Raw genomic sequence first — 20,177 nt, 5'->3', positions numbered from 1 at the left:
TAATAGGATCACTCTGGCTGCTGTGAAAAGGACAGAGACACGGGTGGCTATTACAATATTTTGCCATTATTCAGACTCGCTGTGCTGATGACACAGACAAGGGTGGCCGCCGTGAGGGTGAGATGGTCAGATTTTAAATATACTGTGAAGATTGTGTTTTTACCTGATGTTAACTACAGAGCTTGACTTCCTTCAGAGTCACTCAGCTCTCCTACATGTTACAAACAACTAAGTATTCAAGGTATGAAAATAACAGGAAATTCCCTTTCCCTTAGGCAAGATCAACCTTCAGATTATAGCTTTGAGCCTTCCAGCAGAACTGCTATGTTTTCTTTCATTCAACAGCTTTATTTTTTTTAAAAAGATTTTATTTATTTATTTGAGAGGGAGAGAGAGAGAGAAAGAGACAGCAAAAGCGGGAGAGGCAGAAGGAGAGGGAGACAGAGAGAGAATCTCAGGCAGACTCCATGCAGAGCACAGAGCCTGACACAAGGCTTGATCCCAGGACTCTGAAATCAGGACCTGAGCTGAAACCAAGAGTCAGACACTCAACCGACCGCGCCACCCAGGCACCCCAACAGCTATATTTTTAACAACCTAACCATAGTTCAGATATGAATCAGAGTTACAGCTAATGGTAAGAAACTTACAAAGTAAGCTATCATAATGAAATATTATATGTGAACTGATACCTAACCTTAACTGCTCGGGACCCAGGTGATGTTGGTTTTTTTCCTCACCACTTACTAAAGCATTATGTCGGCAGAGTTAGTGTCACCGGAAGCCATGCAGAGCCCTAATTTATATGATCCCAGAAGCAGCTTCACCTTCTATCATCTTGACTGTTGCCCTAGCTTCCTTGTTCCCTGACAGCTCTTTGATCAGGGACCTGTTTCTTATCTCATTTTACTCAACGAGGACATCCACTCAGGAATTGCATGGCGATGAATCAGAACCAACTCTGCAATGAGATTCCAGGGATATGGGATATAGAACCCCAGGGCTTTATGGGTTATCTGTACTAGAGGGGCTAGAGGGTAAACTTAAGTTCACCCAGTATTTGCGCCATTCTGCATTCTTTGTTATAAAGTGAAGGGGACTAATTAACAAACACACACTAAGGTGTGGGTAGTATTGGAGCATACCTGGTATATTTAAGCTTCAAAAATGTCTGTATCATCCATGTTAAATGCAGATAATTCCAAAATCTCTGTATGTTGGGTGTCCTGGGATAGATTCTTTGGAGTGAGTGTTTTGCAGGGACTCCCCTGATAAGGTTGTCTTCGGGATAGGAAGCAAGCTTGAACCATCTAGAACATTCCTTCCAGTTTCTAGACAAACAAGAAGCAGAGGCTATACTGACCACAGTCACAGGATAAGCAAGTGGAAGAACTGGCATCTGACTCAGCTCTACTAACCTCAGAATATCCTTTCCCTGTCACGTGGTGCTGACTCTTCATAGTCCAGTGGCCACACACACAGAAAAGGTCCCAAGAAGGGATTCTTCCTTGTCTTCATTATAATATATTCATGTACTGGAAAAATAACCACATTTGTGCCCCGAATCCAAAAGAAATGAACACTGATACTCAGTTTCACTTTTTTTTTTCCTACAAAACACATGGGGAATCAAGATAGTTAAAAATCATCAACTCATTCCTCCAGGAGATTTCTGTTGGTATAGATCTCTTTCTAAGCAACTACCTCTAATTTTAGATTAGCTGTAAATATATTTTGACTCTGTTTTTCACCTAATGATTTTACTATTTTTAGAGAATCTGCTGATTGTTATGAATATTTCTTTTATTGGAAGTTCAGGTAGTCTGAGTCAGGAAATACACACACACACACTCATGCACATACACATACGTGTTTCAGTTACATCGTCATGTTTTCTACTCAACACCTCAATATGACATCTTCAGAAACCATCGTTAGCTACCCTGAGTTTGTAGAAACATTTAGAGAGCAGGAAAATACTCCAAAAGAGAATAAATTTATTAGCAGATGAAACAAACATACATATTAAAGCACCATGTACTTGTGTTACCTTATTTCTAATACTATGTCTTGCACATTCCTTTATAGCTTATAAGAATTGCATATTCTTGTCATTTTTTTAAAATCAAATGATTGAGAAGTTAGTTAAGGAAAGCAATTTTATGTTTCTTACATTGATGGAGAAACTGAGGGTTAGGAACTGAATTGGCTTCCTATGGTAATCGTTTCGGGCAAGAGTAGGTTCCATACTTCCTCATACTTTGTCCATATTCTGATCACTTTTGTACACACCAAGGTGGTATTGATGTGTAACATGAAGTGATGTTGGCTATCCATTTGAGGATGGAACATAACCAAAGCACAGTCTACCAAATTTCCTCAATATCCTTTAGGAAGTCTTAGAGTAACGTGTTTGGCAAACATAACCAGGCATTTGTAGGTCATTCAGCTTATACCTGCAAGTCAATGGATTCTTCCTTCTCCTTATTGTCGAAAACTTCAGCACTGCCTTACTTATTCGTATCCATGGACCAGCTATCTGGTGGTCTCCGGCTTTCTCACCAGCATCCCTCCCCCTTGAAGGTGGAATATCACTACCCTAAAACCAGCCATGCTGGTAGCAATTCTACTACAGTGCTCATCACATTTCTGTTCTATTTGTGCCTTGAGCCATGGGAGGGAGTTATAAAGGCAGCATGTCAGGACAGGATGAGACCATTAAAGCCATCAATCATACCCTGCAAATGTCAATGCTAAATCCTAATGTGTTCCAATGATTTTCCCTGTGGTAAAATCTGAATGAAACCGAGGGATTCCTACTTTCACCTCAGAGGGAGTAACTGCTATAGGATATTCCCTCCCATTCTAAACTACCAGAAAACTGGATATAATATATGAAGCAATTTTTTTTCAGATATTAGACCAACATGCGGTATTGATTATGACACCTGAGAAGAGAAACCAATAACGGGTGATCTATGATCATTCAGAATTTCTACCTAGAGGAAATTTTCAGACCAATATGTAGACTAAGTCTAGTGGATTCACCCAGTTGAGGGGATAGAATTCAGGGGGACTGAGATGACTAGAATTTTCAGGGAAGAATTTTAAGAGGAGAAAGCTAAGCAAAGCAAAAACTCCAAAAAAAAAAAAAAATCCACAGAGAAGACTCTTGGATTCTGGGCTGAATATTGATCTGCACATGTACAGGATGAAATTTCAAAAAGCCTTATGACAAGAGCAACTGCCAAAAAAAAAATAACCTGAGAGCTATAAGCTTAAAAATTATCTACACTCATACAAGGCTAGGGATCATTTAATATCTCACCAGCTTAAAAAAGAAGGACTTCAGTGAATACAAAAGTCATTCAGTAAAGGACCCCAAGAAGACCCTTGACTCTGAAGTTAAGACTACTCTAGATTTGGGGGGGGGGAGGTTTAAATGGGTTTCAAAATTATTGAGTTGATCCACAAATAAACTTCTAGACCAAACTATGTTCAACATTCTTTATGGGAAATAACAGAATTCAACCGCTGGCAATGTAAAATTCCTAATATTTTTCAGAAAAACCAAAACTTAGATACAAAAATAAGTAGGAAAAAGTGACATGTAGCCAGAAGAAAATGGTCAACAACAATAACAAAAGACTCAAAATGGCAAGAGATGATGAAACAAAAAAATAAGAATTCTTACTTAGCTAGTATAAATTTTATAAACGTGCTCAAGGAATTAATAGGACATAAAGAGAATCATTACCTGAAATGAAATACTCATCAATTTGGCTTAACACTGGAAGATGAATCAGTGAATTAAAAGATACAGCAAGAAAAAATATCTAAACCAAAGAGCTTGAAAAAAAATAAAATTAAACAGAGCATCAGTAACCCACAAAACAATAACAAGCATGGTAATTAAAATTCAGTAAGGAGAAGGAAAGAGTAAGGAGGAGAAAACGATGGAGGGAATAACTAGGTTTTTTTTTTAATTTGGTGAAAATAATAAATATATAGATCCAGAAATCTCAACAAGCATCTCGAAGGAGAAAAACAAAGAGAACCACACCAAAGCATATAGTATGAAAATTGTTGAAAAGCAGTGAAGAGAAAATATTCAAAACAACAAAGGCAAAAGGACACATTACTTATAAAACAAAAGTGAGAAAGGCTTCCAACATTATGGAAGGCAGAGGACTGCACAATGGTGTCTTTAAAGCCCTGAAAGAAAACAAAAATTCACCATGAATTTTATACGTTATGGAAAACAAAGGCTTCTTTTAGTAAAAGCTGAGAAAATTTGCCACCTACAAACACGCTCCAAAAGAATTGTTAAAGTTAAAATGGACAAATAAAAAGAGTAAATAGAACAGAAATGGTAAAAAACAGGGGCGCCTGGGTGGCACAGCGGTTGGGCGTCTGCCTTCGGCTCAGGGCGTGATCCCAGCGTTATGGGATCGAGCCCCACATCGGGCTCCTCTGCTATGAGCCTGCTTCTTCCTCTCCCACTCCTCCTGCTTGTGTTCCCTCTCTCGCTGGCTGTCCCTATCTCTGTTGAATGAATAAATAAATAAATAAATAAATAAATCTTAAAAAAGAAAAGAAATGGTAAAAAACAAAGATATTCAGTGTTCATCTTAAGTACAATTAATTTTAAAGCAAAAATAATAATGTAGTATGAGGTTTAGAACATATATAAACTCTGTGTTATCACCACTTCTCTGTAACATTGTGCCAGTGATTAACCACTGCAGAAGAAGAAACATATTTTTTAAAACTACCAGAACTAGGGTACCTGGGTGGGTCAGTCAGTTAAGCATCCAACTCTTGGTTTCAGCTTAAGTCATGATCTCAGGGTCATAGGATTGAACCCCACATTGGGCTCCGTGCTCAGTGGGGAGTCTGCTTGAGATTCTCTTCCTCCCCTTTGCCGCTCCCTCCACTCCACTGCACATTCCCGTGCTCACTCTCTCTAAAATAAATAAATGAAATATTTTTTAAAAAATCTACTAGAACTAAAGGATTTTAGAAAACAACAGGATACAAAATCACCCTTTAACTCCAAAAGTATCTCTACATGCCAATAAAAAAATGAAATTGAAAAATATACCATATTGCAAAAACATATAAAATTTTAAAAAATTGAGATCCATCTAATTAAACATACAATAAAAATGATAAAGGATTTCTGAGAGAATCTAAAAAGGACTTAAATAAATGGAGGGATATACAGTATTAATGGGATGGAAGACATAATATTGTTGAGATATTAACAATCTCAAATTTAGCTTTTGTCTTCATGCAAACTTGATTAAAATCTCAGCAGGCCTTTTTGTAGAAATTGAGAAACCAATTTTAAAATTTATGTTGGAAATTAAAAGACAAAGAGGACTAAAATCATCCTGAAAATTAAAAACAAAATTTCAAAACTTAATACTACCTGATTTCAAGACTTATCCTTAAATTACAGTAAGTAAAATGGTATGACAAGTCCAGCAGCAGATACAGAGATTGGAACAAAAGAGAGACACACATATATGTGATTGAGCGATTTTCAGAAAATTGCCAAAGCATTTAGGTAAAGAAAATATATTATTGTATGTATACTTAAACGACTGGATATTCATATGGAAAAAAAATAAATCTTAGACATTTACCTCACATCATCTACCACAAATGAAACAAAACAAAACCTTGAAGTGGATCATAGATCTAAAAAAAAAAGTTAAAATTATAAACTGCTAGAAGAAAACCTTTCCAAACTTATAGTAGTAAAATAGTTCCATAGATAAAACAAAAATATGCAAACCATAAAAACACTGATAAATCAGACTTTATCCAAATTTAAAATGTATCTTCTTGAAAAGACACCATTAAGAAAATAAAAAAGTGGTACACACACACAAAAAAACTACTATCCAAAGATATGAAGAACTCTTATATTTTATGATATAAAACCCGACCCATTAAAAACTAAAAACTGAATGTGAACATACTCTTCACAAAAGTAAATAGACAAATTATCAAGGATCATATGAAAAGATTTTTAACATCATTAGTCATCGTAGAAATGCACATTGAAAACACAATGAGACACCACCAGACACTCACTTATATGGCTAAACTGTAAAATACTGACAGAACCAAATGTTTTAAGGACGTGGAGGAACCGGAAGTTTCATATGTTGCTAGCAGGAATGAAAAAGGGCACATTCATTTTGGAAAACAGCTTCACAATCTCCTATATAGCTAAACACCTACACAGACATAACCCAGCAACTTCTAGGTATTCACCTGAAAAAAAAATTAAAATACATGTCTTCACAAAACGTTTATGCAAATATCCACAACATCTTTATTTCTAATAGCCTCACAGTGGAAACCAGCCAAAGATCCACCGACAGATAAACAGATACACAAATTTCAGCATTTTCTTCCCATAAAATACCACTCAGCAGGACACATTAGAGATTAATCCACATTGTCGTGTGCTCATTGCTTTTTACTGCTAAGTCAAAAAAAGCCTGACACAAGAGTATGTACTATAGTATCTATTCTGGAAAAGGCAAAACTCTCCTGACAGAAAGCAGATCAGATGTGCTTCCATTGGGAGAGGGGACACAAGGGACATTCTGGGGATGATGGACATGTTTCATGTCATGTTTATGCTGAAGGTTACATGAATGCATACATTTGTCAAAACTCATAGAATTGTGACTTTAAAACAGGCACATTTTGTTGCATGTAAAATAGGCTTCAATGAATGAATGACATCTGAACTAGACCGTGCCTGTGCTCCCTTTACAATCTCTCTCCCATTTCCCCTCGAACCCCATCCTCTCCTCTTCTCCAGACTCAGTTCTGGCTGCACCAATTTAAATTTCTCAATCATGCCAGGAAGACTCCTGCCTTGAGGACTTTTTTTTCCCCTTAAAGACTTTTATTTGCCATTACCTTGGCCAGAGGGATGTGGCTCTCTAATCACTTCCTTTAGACCTTTATTCAAATGTTATCCTGTGACTGAGGCTTTCCTCAAAAATCATATTGAAAATGTCCAATTCCCTCAACTCAAAATATCCTAGCCCCTTTGTCCACTTCATTTTTCTCCATAGCCCTTATTGTATAGCCTGTTAACTACTCTATTTATTCAGCTACTTATCTATCCATCCCACCAAAACTCAAGCTCCACGAGCGCAGAGATTATTAGTTTTTCTCACTACTATGACGCCAGTTGCTAGAATCGTGATTAACACAAAGGAGGTACTCAGTCTTTTCTCTCCATTCTATCATTATTTAACCATTTTTTACGACATTCACATTTTCTCCTGCCACAAGGTTTTACAATCCACATGAAAGAAAATAACAGTGTCACTCACCCTAGAATGTTCTAGTGCTACCTCCCAAGAGGCTAGTTTTAGAACTAAGGATAAAGTGGTGGGGATGTGAGGTGGTGGTGGTAACATTTCGTGGTATTATGCCAAAAAACTTAAAAATAATTCAGTTTTTTATGATACCACAGAAATCCTAGTTCTTTTTAAAAAATATTGTATTCATGTATTTGAGAGAGAGAGAGAAAGAGAGCACAAGCAGGGGGAGGGGCAGAGGGAGAGGGAGAAGCAGACTCCCCACTGAGCAGGGAGCCTGAAGTGGGGCTGGATCCCAGGTCCCTGAGACCACGACCTGAGCTGAAGGCAGGTGCTTAACTACCTGAGCTACCCAGGTGCCCCATAATAAAGTTCTTAAAGGAAATATCTATGGATAAAATATTTGCAAATGATAAGCAATATAACACTTTATTTTTAGCTAGAGCTCTGACCACAAACATTCCAATAAGCAAAACTTAAACACATGGAACACTGTTTTCAGGCCAAAGCTTACAATTCCTCTATCTTGCCATCCAAATTCAATCTCAGGTGTTTTATCTTCCCAGTTTGATTCCAAGCCTTGCAAAGATGAGAAGGGGATCAGAGACTGAAAGAAAATGAATATTTTTGGATATTTTAATGACACTGAGTCTTCATGTCCACTAGTCAGCATAACCCAATCAATGACCTGAAATCTGATCAATTATATTGCTATTTCTTCTCTCTGGGAAGAGCACAGATAGGGTGAAGATAAAGAATCAAAGATGAAAATAAAGAACCTGACTGTCTCCCTTCCCTACAGGACTCTAGCCATAGTGACAAATAAAATAATTTCTCCTTGTATCTGATTTTCTAAGAAGTTCCTACAGGTCCTCAGTCACTCAAAAAGCTGTATCCTAAAACTGGTAGTAGCCAATTAGCCAACGCTCTAGAGATGGATGAAATGACCTTAATGTCATCAAGATGGGTGGCCATCTCTACATGATTGGGTGTTGCTGTGGACTGATTTGCTGCCATTTTTATGGTTCAGTACCACAAAGCAATTAACAGTGAATGAGTGAGCTTTCCCAACCTTTACTAGAAATGGAGGCTGTTTATCATTGTGTCAGAATCCTGGCAGATTCAAGAAATCTAAATTTAACAGGTGACTGCTTCCTCCATGGCTGATTGCAGTCAATGGATCTTCAGGATACCTACTCCCATTCTGGTGATCCGGACCAATAGAACAACCTGCTGCAAAGAAAGGAGATGGATGAGGCCCACTTTAGAATCCATCATGCACAAGGGTTCTACACATCTCTCGCACTCCTGCATAATGACTTTTTCAATTGATTTCAGCAGATTCTGACAACTGGTTCCAATTTAAGCTGTGGTGGCAGAAAAAATAGGTAGATGGAGAGATACAGGTGTAGATGTAGGTGTCAATATAAATATATTCAGTCATTACCCTATTTTTATATCATTTGATGGCTGTGCTCTCGAACTACTTAAAAATAGCTTTACTTTTTTAATTGCTTGAGGTCAAAATTATACCAATGAAGGCATGTCTGATAATATTAAAAATCCCAGTCTCTCTAAATCGGTCAGCATGGTCTTAGGTATATAATCATCCTCAAAAAAGAACTATTTTCTCTCGCTGCTGTACTCACGGTGTAACAGATGGTACCTGGCACTGATACGTATCTATAGTCAAATGGTAAAGACTGATGATTGGGGTTAATTTTCAATTGACGTAGGAGGGAATAATTCCCAGAAAATCTGAACAGCCCACCATTTCTCACACAGAGAAGAATGAGAAAAAGCTAATGTACCCTTGCAGTAGGAGAAGTCTAATTTTGTTCTTGTAAGAAACCTACATAAGAGGTATTATTCTCTCCACTTAAAATATGAGAAGGGGGTGCCTGGGTGGCTCAGTCAGTTAAGCATCTGCCTTCAGCTCTGGGCATGATCTTGGAGTCCTGGGCTTGAGCCCTTTATCAGGCTCCCTGATTAGTGGGGAGTCTGCTTCTCCCTCTGCCTCTGCCCCCCCAACTCGTGCTCTCTCTCTCAAATAAATAAATAAAATCTTAAAAAAAAAGAATATAGTCAAGAATATGAAAAATGTGGTATATCCATACAAAGGAGTAGTATTTAGGTGCTCACAAGAAACAAGGTACTGATACGTGCTACAATATGAATGAACCTTGAAAACATTATGCTATGTGACAGAAGCCAGAAATGAAAGGACACGCATTATAGAATTTCATTTCTATGAAATATCCAGAACAGGCAAATCCATAAAGACAGAAAGTAGATTCATGGTGACCAGAGGCTAAAGGGAGGAGGACTTAAGGAGGGTCTGCTTATAGGTATGAGGTTTCTTTTAGGGGTAGATAATGAAATGTTCTGGAATTACATAGGAATGATGATTTACCAACTGTGATCATACTGGAAAACACTGAATCACTTTAAAATAACACTCTTTTTGGAACATGAATTATACATTGCTCTAAGAAAAAAGAATATAGGGGCACCTGGTCAGCTCAGTCGGTAGGGCTTGCAACTCTTGCTCTTGGGGTCATGAGATCAGGCCCCATATTGGGTGTAGAGATTACTTTAAAAAAATAAACCTAATTTTTTTAAAAGAAAAAAATTATATAGTGAATACAGGGGGGGAAGGAAACAAAAATAAGAATTACCATTTATTAAATATACACACCAGGAACTGTGAAAAGCTTTAAATATATGATTTCATCTAATCCTCATGACAATCCTAAGTAGGTTTTGTTATTATTACCTCATTTTTAAAAAGATTTTATTTATTTATTTATTTATTTGACACAGAGAGAGAATGAGTGCACAAGCAGGGGGAGCGACAGGCAGAGGGGGAGGAAGAAGCAGGCTCCCCACCAGTCAAGGAGCCTGATGGATTCTTGGTCCCAGGACCCTGGGATCACAACCCGAGCCAAAAGCAGATGCTTAACCGACCAAGCCACACAGGCCACCCTATTATTACCCTCATTTTACAGACCAACAAGACAAGGCTTGGAGGGTTTAAAGAACTTGACCAGTGTAATTTGGTAAGTGGTTGTGGCAGGGAAGGAGGACAGTTCTGTCTGACTCCAAAGTTAGCATGCTGTTCTGCCGCTACTCACATAACATCACCCTCTGCATTCCCTGGTGGCCTGCAAATAAGTTTTAAGAAAAATAAAGGCCAAAATAGATGACCCTGATAAATATTTAATGTCCTCTGCTTTCACAGCTCCCTTATGGTTAGAGATTGAATGTTTCACACTTGGGCAGCACCTCACAAGCAGAGCTGGAAGGGGCTGTAGACAAGCTCACCAGCAGAGTGAGAGGGGAAGAGCCAGGGGCAAGGGGGCTGTACCATGCTGGCGGTGGTGTCACCAGGCCCAGTACCTCCCCAATGTCTCAGACAGGCTTCACTTTGTGGGTGTTCCTCAACATGCCAAGGTCTTGCTGCATGCCTTCAACTTCTGTGGATGGAAATGCTCACGAATGGTGCAAATTCAAGTCTTATTAATAAAAATAACAAAAGTTTACAATTTTTGAGAATTTATTATGTACTAGTAATTGTGTTTTGACCATTCCATAGACTATTCATAACAACTCTGTGGAGGAAATGCTTTCTTTAACACACTTCATATGTAATAATATTGATTATGAGACTAATGGCTATTGAGTACTTACTACATCATTGGAAACAGTGTAGTATACATGCCTTACAAATACCATCTAACACTTCCACACTCCAGTGAAATTTAGAAAACTGAGCCCAGTTAAAAATATGCCCAAATATACACAACTAATAGGAGTTAAAGTTGAGATTTAAAAGCCAGTTTGAATTTTCATAATTAAACCAACATGTAGAAAAAATAAAACCAATTCCAAGATCAGAAAATTGAACATAACTAGCACCTCAGTTATTTTTTAAATTTACATTAGTGGTAACTATACAGTAAGCTATCCCTTAGAGTTGGCTTTTTTCCTCTGCGTTAATTTATTATTATTATTATTACTATTATTATCATTATTATTTTAGAGATTCTTCCCAGTTGCATTTAGCAATACTTTGTTGATTGCCACGTAATATACTATTATATGACTACACCACACCTTATCCATTCTATTGCTGTTGGGTATTTTTGATGCATTGAGGTTTAAAATATTTCTGCTGCTATACATATTATTTTTATGTGTCTTTGGGAATACATAAATGTATGCATTTCCTAGGAGTTGAATTGCTGGATTATAGGGTATGCTACGTATGGTCAGCTTTAGTAAACACTGTTAAACAGTTTTTCAAAGTCATTGTTAACAACGTATACCTTCATCAGCTACGGACACAAGTTCCAATTTCTCTTCATCTTTACTAAGATCACTATTGTATATTCTTCTTATATTAGTTAGAGTGGTACCTGTGTAGCAGTATCACTCTGTGGTTTTAATATGTATTTCCTTAATAGCGAATGAGCTAGAACACGTCCGCTATTTTGAAATGTCTAAAGTCTTTTTCCCCCATACACCCAATGATTTCTCTGTACTTTTCTTCTTAACACATAAAGGATCTTCATTCATCTATTTGTACATGTAAGATTGTGCACTGTGCATTTTTCTATGTGTCAGTTATATTTCAGTAAAGAAAAATAATTTAGTACATAAAACAATTTGATTCCAGGGATTATATATTTAGCCACTAAGTTCACATTTCCAGAGTGCTCTACTTTTATTACTTACATTTTAACTGTGTTCTATTTAATATCTCCCTAAAATATTTGCAAAGATATTGCATCATTATTCCCATTTTCAAGATAAAAAAAGTTACAACGCAGTAAGGTCAGTTTTCAGAAACAGCAAAGTGGTGACATTGGTCCTACAAACCCTATCCTCCAACTTGTGTATTTACATCCCATGGACATGTTTCCCAGTTGTACTGAGCTGTAATTGACATATAATATTGTAGTTAATCTAAGGTGTATAGCATCATGATTTGATATATGCATATGTTACAAAAATCACCTCACATAGTTACATTTTTTTTCTTCTGTTGGAAACTTTTAAGATCTACTCGCATAGCAACACTGACATTTATTTTTAATTGTGGTAGGGACACAACATGAGATCCATCCTCTTACACTTTTAAGTGCACAGCACAGTATTGTCAACTTTGGGCACAAAGATTTCTAGACATTTTCCTTCTTGTATAACTGAAACTTTATACCTATTTAAAAAATCTCCATCCACCCCCTGCTTCCAGCCCCTGGCAACTACCATTTTACTCTGTTTCTATGAGTTTATCTTAAATTCATCATGTAAGTGGAATCATACAGTATTTGTCTTTCCATGATTGGCTAATTTCATATAGCATATTATGTTCTCTGGGTTCATTTCTGTTGTTGCATACAGCGGGATTTCCTTATGTCTTAAAGCTGAATAATCTTCTATTGTATGTATATAACACATTCTCTTTATCTATTCATCCGTTGGCAGACATTAGGTTGTTTTCATATCTTAGTTATTGTGAATAATGTTGAAATGAATGTAAAAGTGCTAATATCTGTTTAAGATCTTGATGTCAATTCTTTTGGATATATACAGGGATTACTGGATCATCAATACTTCTCATTTAAATGTTAAAGGAATCTCCATACTGTTTTCCATAGTAGCTGCACTATTTCACATTCCTACCAACAATGTACAAGGGTTCTTGTTCTCCCAAATCTTCTCCAGCACTTGTTTTTGTTTTTATATAGTCACGCTCATAAGTGTGAAGTGATAGGTCTCATGGTTTTGATTTGCATTTCCCTGATGATTAGTGATGTTGAGTACTTTTTCATACACCTGTTGCCATTTGTATGTCTTTTTTGGAGAAATGTCTAATGAAGTCCTTTGCCCATTTTTAAATCAAGTTATTTGGAATTTTTTTTCTATTGTGTGTTGGAGTTCCTTATATATTTTGGACATTAATCCCTTATTAGGTATATGGTTTGTGAATATTGTCTCATTCCTTAGGTTGTTTTTTTATTCTGTTGTTTTCTTTGCTATGCAGACACTTTTAATTTAATGTATTCCCACTTGTCTATTTTTGTCACTTGTGTTTTTGGTGTCATGAAGTAGGTGATCTCCTTATGTGTTCCTTGGTGAATTCCTGGGTATATGATAACCTCTCTGACGCTTCTCTCCATTTAAATGTGATTAAGTCTCACTTCCTAATCTACCTTCTGCAATAAGTATTTTCTGACCTCTCCCCACTCTCCTCTGGAATTCTATATAACCATTTACTTATGTTGTTCTTTGGCTTGAATTATTGGTTAGTTTTTAGTGAATGTACACTCTGTCTTCCCAGGTAACAAAGGACAGAGGACAGAAGTCATGTCTCTCATAGATTCATTTTCTCTTTGGCTGTAGTTCAAATAACATTGATCACCAATCTAATCAAACAAGAGGGTGGAGTGTGGCATCCTTGTCTGTTGAGGTCATCAACCTCCCGATCTGGATTTACTGGCTCTGAATAATCTTGAGTAATCAATTTTTTGGTATAGTTGGAAGATGAAATGCTGAAAAAGCCCACTGGATTTGATATCTGATGCCTACTAAATTATGGGAACACTAAAGGACCAAACTTTCCAAGTAAAAAGAAAAAAAAAACCCTTGATGGTGAAATGTCAGACACTAGGAGTACCTGAGGAAGGTATATGTGGCCTGTCTTTATTGTTCAAATCATATTCTATGGAGTTCGGCTGCCTTCTGTCTGTTGAAAAGTCCAACTGGGAGCAGCAGCAGAGGGAAGAAGGGATAGAAAATGCTACTGCATAAAAATTAAAGTACAATTGAATTTGGGGAGGAGAGATACATTGATAGAAAAAAACCTAAAATTATAGAATTGTCAAGATTAAAATGTGCATTAGAAAATACCTATTCTTATAGATTCTTAATTGATTCAATAGATTCTTATTAGGTCCCTTCAAAATTTGTCCAAGAAAAGCATTTACAGACAACTGACATTTCCGTTTCTGTATGCAATAATCGCATATCATGAGAATCTATCATCTATTTTGGACTCCATCTACACCAGCCTGTATTTTTCTGGTTACTTTCCAAGGTGTCACCTTGCTGCTTGGTCCCAGCAGCCAGCCCCCAATAAATCGGAGGGAGGCTGTGACCTTCCCAACAGGACCCAAAACCTTGGCTTCCATTCTCCAATCTGTTATTTCAGACCTGGGACCAGAGTGAGGAAAGCCAATCAAAATGCCTATTTTTCTAATAACACTGGCTTGCTTTTGTTAATGCTCGCAAGCTGGGGACAGTTAGGATTGCTGTTTAGAAACAGTGGTCTGACATTCACTGGTCTCAGCAAACTGAGAGAGGGCACACTTTAAGTTGATGAGATACACAAGTCTCTCTCACTAGCTTATGCTCAAGTCCGGAAGGAACCAAAAGGAGATAAAGTCTTGGCAGTGGCCAGTTCCTAATCCTAACCCACCTCATTCTTTATTCCCCATGCCAAGAGGAATGCCAGCTGGACATGCCCCAATTACTGCGGTTGATCAAATACAGAGAACTTTTAGGCCAGAGTTTTGTTTTTTTCTTTCCCTAGACTGCTGTGAAGTCAGCTGTGCTGCCTGTATAAATGTGACCTGCAGCCCTTTATGTGCCAGATGTGAACAGATGTGCACTTAGCACGCCTTCTTTATGCCAACCTCCAGCTAGTGGAGCAGCTGATTAGAAGAGACAAGACAGAAAGAAAAGCAAATGTGACTGTGTAGCTGGCTAACACAGCAATACAGCCTTGCAAGCTAAGCAAAGGTTGAGGATTCAGGTAAAATAGGACCAGGCTTGAATAAGCAAGGTCAAGGGAAAACAAACAAAGATAGAATATAAAGGAGGATTGGAGAAGACTGCTACGTTTTTATTTACTCAATCTTTCTGGCCTTAAGAACACTAGTAAACCCAAGCTTTGCAGCTTTAGTAATACGCACATGCACACACACACACATTTATTTAAGTTCTGAGGCTATTTGGGAAATAGTGAATGTATTGCTAAGACTGGAGTGTAGGCGCTGGCAGGAGTTTTAAGACTTTAAAGGGGGTAACCTCTAATTCTGAGTTGCCTGTGAAGGAGCTGGGACTTCAGTTTGGGGCAGGTGGACAAAAGAGAGTCATAGAAGGAGGTGGAACTCTCAAACAATGTAGTTTGACAGTTCAGAAGGAGCCCTCTTTAAGATGTTCTGGAAAGGTAGAGAATGTAGGTAGAGAAGAGCAGCTAAACACCTCAGGTAAGGACCTAGCCTAAAACAGTGTGAGACTCTTGACTGAGGCAGGGGAGGTGGGAACCCAGAAGGGTAGGAGCTAAAAAACACACACAAAACCCCCCAAAAACTGCAGAGATTAGAGGATGAGGGGTGTGGGTTGTATCAGAGTGGGGACTCAAGTAGGACAGTAGAATTTGTAGTTGTTTTCTGGGGACAGAAGAAGTAGACCTACCTTCAGTAACGGCCTTACTCAGTGCCTGGTGCTATGTTCCTTTACCCTCACACTAACCCTATAAACTAGCCAATATGACTCTTTGCTTCTCTGTTTTGTTTTTGTTTCTTAACAGATGTGGCAACCAGAGTGACCAAACCCTCCAAGGACTAAGGGATTCCTAAGACATGAGCTTCAGTGCTAAAATGGGGGATGTCATGGGCAAATGAGGGCAAGCTGATCACCTTAGCTTCTCACCTCACACTGTTTAGGTCGCTTTTCCAAATTCACATGTCTAGGAGGAGCAAAGAGATTCATGCTGTTTCTGCAAAGCCCATACTTTTCTCCCCAAGTCACACTGATTCTCAAGGTTAAAAATGGCAGTGTTACCCAGAACAGCAATGCAGAAGGAAAAGCGCATCGCATTCAGATCAGAGAGGAGATGGGGGTAAAATGTTCTATTTTGGAAAACTGACATTCAAGTTTTCTAAAATAGAGGGTTTCATTATTAACTTTTTTTGGTCTTTTTCTCTTGTACCTTCAATGTGCATCAGGCCCTCCTCCCTCATTTTGTTTAAAGGCTTGATGCAGAGTGGTTATTTTTGTGACTGCATAATTATCTATATTTTAAAATTAGGATCCAGACTCAGAGTAAAGGTGTGATGTGCATCTAATGAATAAATACCTGCCTGGTGAATGTGACCTGCTTGTGTCAGGTTGCCTTCCTCATTCTTTCTAAGAAGCAATGACAGGTCAAGTATTAGGGTCAGGCTGCAACCGCTGGGTAGATATGGGGTGATGATAAGACCCTTGGGCAAGGTACTATGAAGGGGATTCAGTGAGGGATCGATGAGGACAGTCTCACCCCTTCCCTTGCCTTGAATCTTTGCTCATTTTCTTATTAGGTAAGAGAAAGCATGGCCCCTGGCCCGTAGTATCAGCATCATCCAGGAACCTGTACAAAATTCAAATTCATGGCTCTAGACCAGACCTGCTAAATCTGAATCTTCGAGGTGGGTCCCCCAGATCTGTGTTTAGAGGAGTTTTCTAGATGAATCATATCACCACTAAAGATACTAAGCCCTATGGGTCTAGAGAAAATCAAAGACATTGTGTACGGTCTTGTGCGCTGTAAGGTCTCTGTGGCAACCACTCAACTCAACTGTCTTAGCACAAAAGCAGCCCCAAACAACATGTAAAACAGTGTGATTGTGCTGATTTAAAATAAAACTGCGAATGGACACTGAAATTTTAATTTCATGTGATTTTCACTTATTACAAAAAACTATTCTTCCTTTGATTTATGTCAAAATTTTAAAATGCCAAAGCCATTGCTGGGTCTAATAGCACCTAAATAAATAAATAAATAAATAAATAAATAAATAAATAAATAGTAGGCAAGTGGAATTTGGCCTGTGCTGTAGTTTAAGGAATTCTACTTTCAAGAATCTATATTAGGTGAGGGAAGATGACGACAGACGCAGACAATGTGAAACCCATTAGTCAACATCAAAATGTCCCAAGAATACTAATAAACTGCCAGACTCGTGTTGCTAAAGAAAATAGGACTTTCATAGCCATGATGTTTCCAAGTTGTCTCTTTTAAGCATTGGGTTGTTGTAAATAACATACATATCCATTAATAGAGGTTGGTTACATGACATAGTGTATAATCATCCCCTAGTCATTCAAAGTGATTGAGGCAGGGACATTAGAACACTAAACTGGATATTGTATGATACTAAAAGACTAAAGTTACGTTTACCAATTGTGATAATAGTATATTCTTTTCGATAATGAGTTCTTGTCTTATAGAAATCTATACAGACATGTTGGTTTAGTAAATTATATAAAGTCGGGAATAGAATTTGCTTCAAAATACAGTGGGAAGTGGGGGGTCGGAGTGAAAATAGGTTGATCATGACTTGATGACTGCAAAGTGCATGATGAGCATGTGGGGTTAGGATTGTATTCTTTAGACCTCTTAACATTTAAAACTGTTTTTAATAAAAATACTTTTATCCAAAAACATTGATGATTGAGGCAGATGTAGATGTGTTGATGTGGAACTATATGCATGCCCTGTTTTTGCTAAAATAAAAGCAGGGTGCAGAATAATATGTAGAAGATGATTTATTTATGTGTCTCCCTAATGGTTCTGCAGCATATAGACTCATGACTTTTCAGCCTGTGTCTCGCAACCCTCCAGCTGTCTTTCTAAAACACAGCTTAGATCCTGCCTTGCCCATGCTCGAAAACTCTAAATGCATCTCCTTTGTGAAGAGAATGAAATCCAAGTTCCAAAGTATGGCATTCAAATTCCTTCACAATATGACCATAACACATCTTCCCAGGAATTCCTCATTCCACTCTCCTTTTCCAACCATCCTATACTTTAGAGTTAATAAATTAAGTGCCTACAATTTAAAGTCAGGAAGCCATACCATAACCAAATTCTGGACTTGATATTGGCTATGTGACCTTGGATAAATTCCTCTGTCTCTCTGAGCTTTCATAAATTCACTTTTTTAAAAAAATTTTATTTATTTATTTGACAGAGATAGAGACAGTCAGCGAGAGAGGGAACACAAGCAGGGGGAGTGGGAGAGGAAGAAGCAGTCTCCTAGCGGAGGAGCCTGACGTGGGGCTCGATCCCATAACGCCGGGATCATGCCCTGAGCCGAAGGCAGACGCTCAACCGCTGTGCCACCCAGGCGCCCCCATAAATTCACTTTAAATGAGAATCATAACAATGTTTATCTCATATGGCTGTTGTGGTAAACTAAGTGATGTAACACTTGGAAAATATTTAGTATTGAGTCTGACACGGAGAATAATTCAATAAATGTTAGCTATTGCTATTAAGAATTATATTTATCAATTTCTTCCCTCATTAATACAGAATGTTTATTGAGCTTTCACTAAATGCCAAGGAATATCTTAGGATGATGCTCTGTTATTCACCATTCTGGTGATGTGTCATGATCTTCTGCATTCCTTTGCTTGAGTCATTTTAGTTGTATCGATTATTCTTCCCACTATTCTGTCTGGTAAATACATACTTAACTTACTCTCATGACTGAGTTAATGCTGATCTCCCAACTCTACTATTGCCCCCAGAATTGCTCATCACCCCTTTCTCTGTACTATCTTAACACTGCACTCAATCCTTGACCTCACTAGTTGTAAGTAGACTTCTTGACTTTTGTCTACATAGTGGTGTTTTTCCATAGGATGTAGATCCTTTGAAGAAAATCCATTTTTAATTTACCTTTCTACCTTAAGAGCCTAAAATCTGGACTGTTTCAGAGGGCATTTAAGGAATTCCTTGAAAAAGGGCATGCATATCTTCCCTTTAATAGTGGGAAATGAGAGAGCAAGCAAATGGCTATCATCAACATCAAATATTAAAACAAAGGGATCTGAAACATAAACAAAGACCAATCTCTTCATTTTTCTGATAGTCGAAATGGATCTCAGTGAGGTCCACTGGCAATGTTTTATGATCTTCAGCTTATTCTTTCATTCAAGAAATGTGTAATTTGTATCACTCCATGCGTGACTGTACTAGAAAATAAAGCAAGTACGGGATTCTTTCCATGGTACCATATTGTTTCTATGCCTATCAGTAGACCTTTCACGAGGATATGTTTGGATATGAAGAAGACACATGGGTGCCTGAATGGGGGCAGCATTGCCACAGAATGGGAGGATTAGGTGAGAAGAAATGGTGTCCAAGAAATCGTACCTGGCTGAAGTCACATATTGTTCTGAGGTCAAACATGTACATTAGTTTCTGGCTCTCTTACGGATTCCTGTATTCTATTATCAGTTCCTTCTTGCTAGTAGTGATATAGGGAAATTATCTTAACATCCCACTTTCTGCTTTGCTTTTTACAGTGAGTGAAAAGACGAGTCAATGATTCATAACTTTGTTAGGTCACAAGAACAATTTGGAATCTGATGAAAGTTCTGGACTTTCTCGACAAAAGGGAAAACTGCATACATGCAACACACACACACGTGCACACACATACACACACACACAAACACATGCACAGAGACAGCATTCATGGAATCACTGTTTTCTAACTTAGGGCACATATTTTCTAGATTAAGTACTCCTAGACTCGGGGGTCTCCAAGACACTTCTAACTGTATATTTCTACCTTGTTGATTTTGTTCAGAACATTCTTTGCTGCTGTATCTTTCACAGCCCCAGGGTGTGATCAAAAACTTCTACTCCAGTGTGTCACTCTATCTCCCTCAGGTTAGGTCCATGAGGGAAAGAGCTCGGCAGGCAGATGCACAGCCAGCCATCAGAGTCTGGGGGTGGTGGGGAGAGGAGAATGAAAT

This window comes from Ailuropoda melanoleuca, chromosome 7, assembly GCF_002007445.2.
Source record: "Ailuropoda melanoleuca isolate Jingjing chromosome 7, ASM200744v2, whole genome shotgun sequence".
NCBI lineage: Eukaryota > Metazoa > Chordata > Mammalia > Carnivora > Ursidae > Ailuropoda > Ailuropoda melanoleuca.
This window is presented reverse-complemented; position numbering follows the sequence as displayed.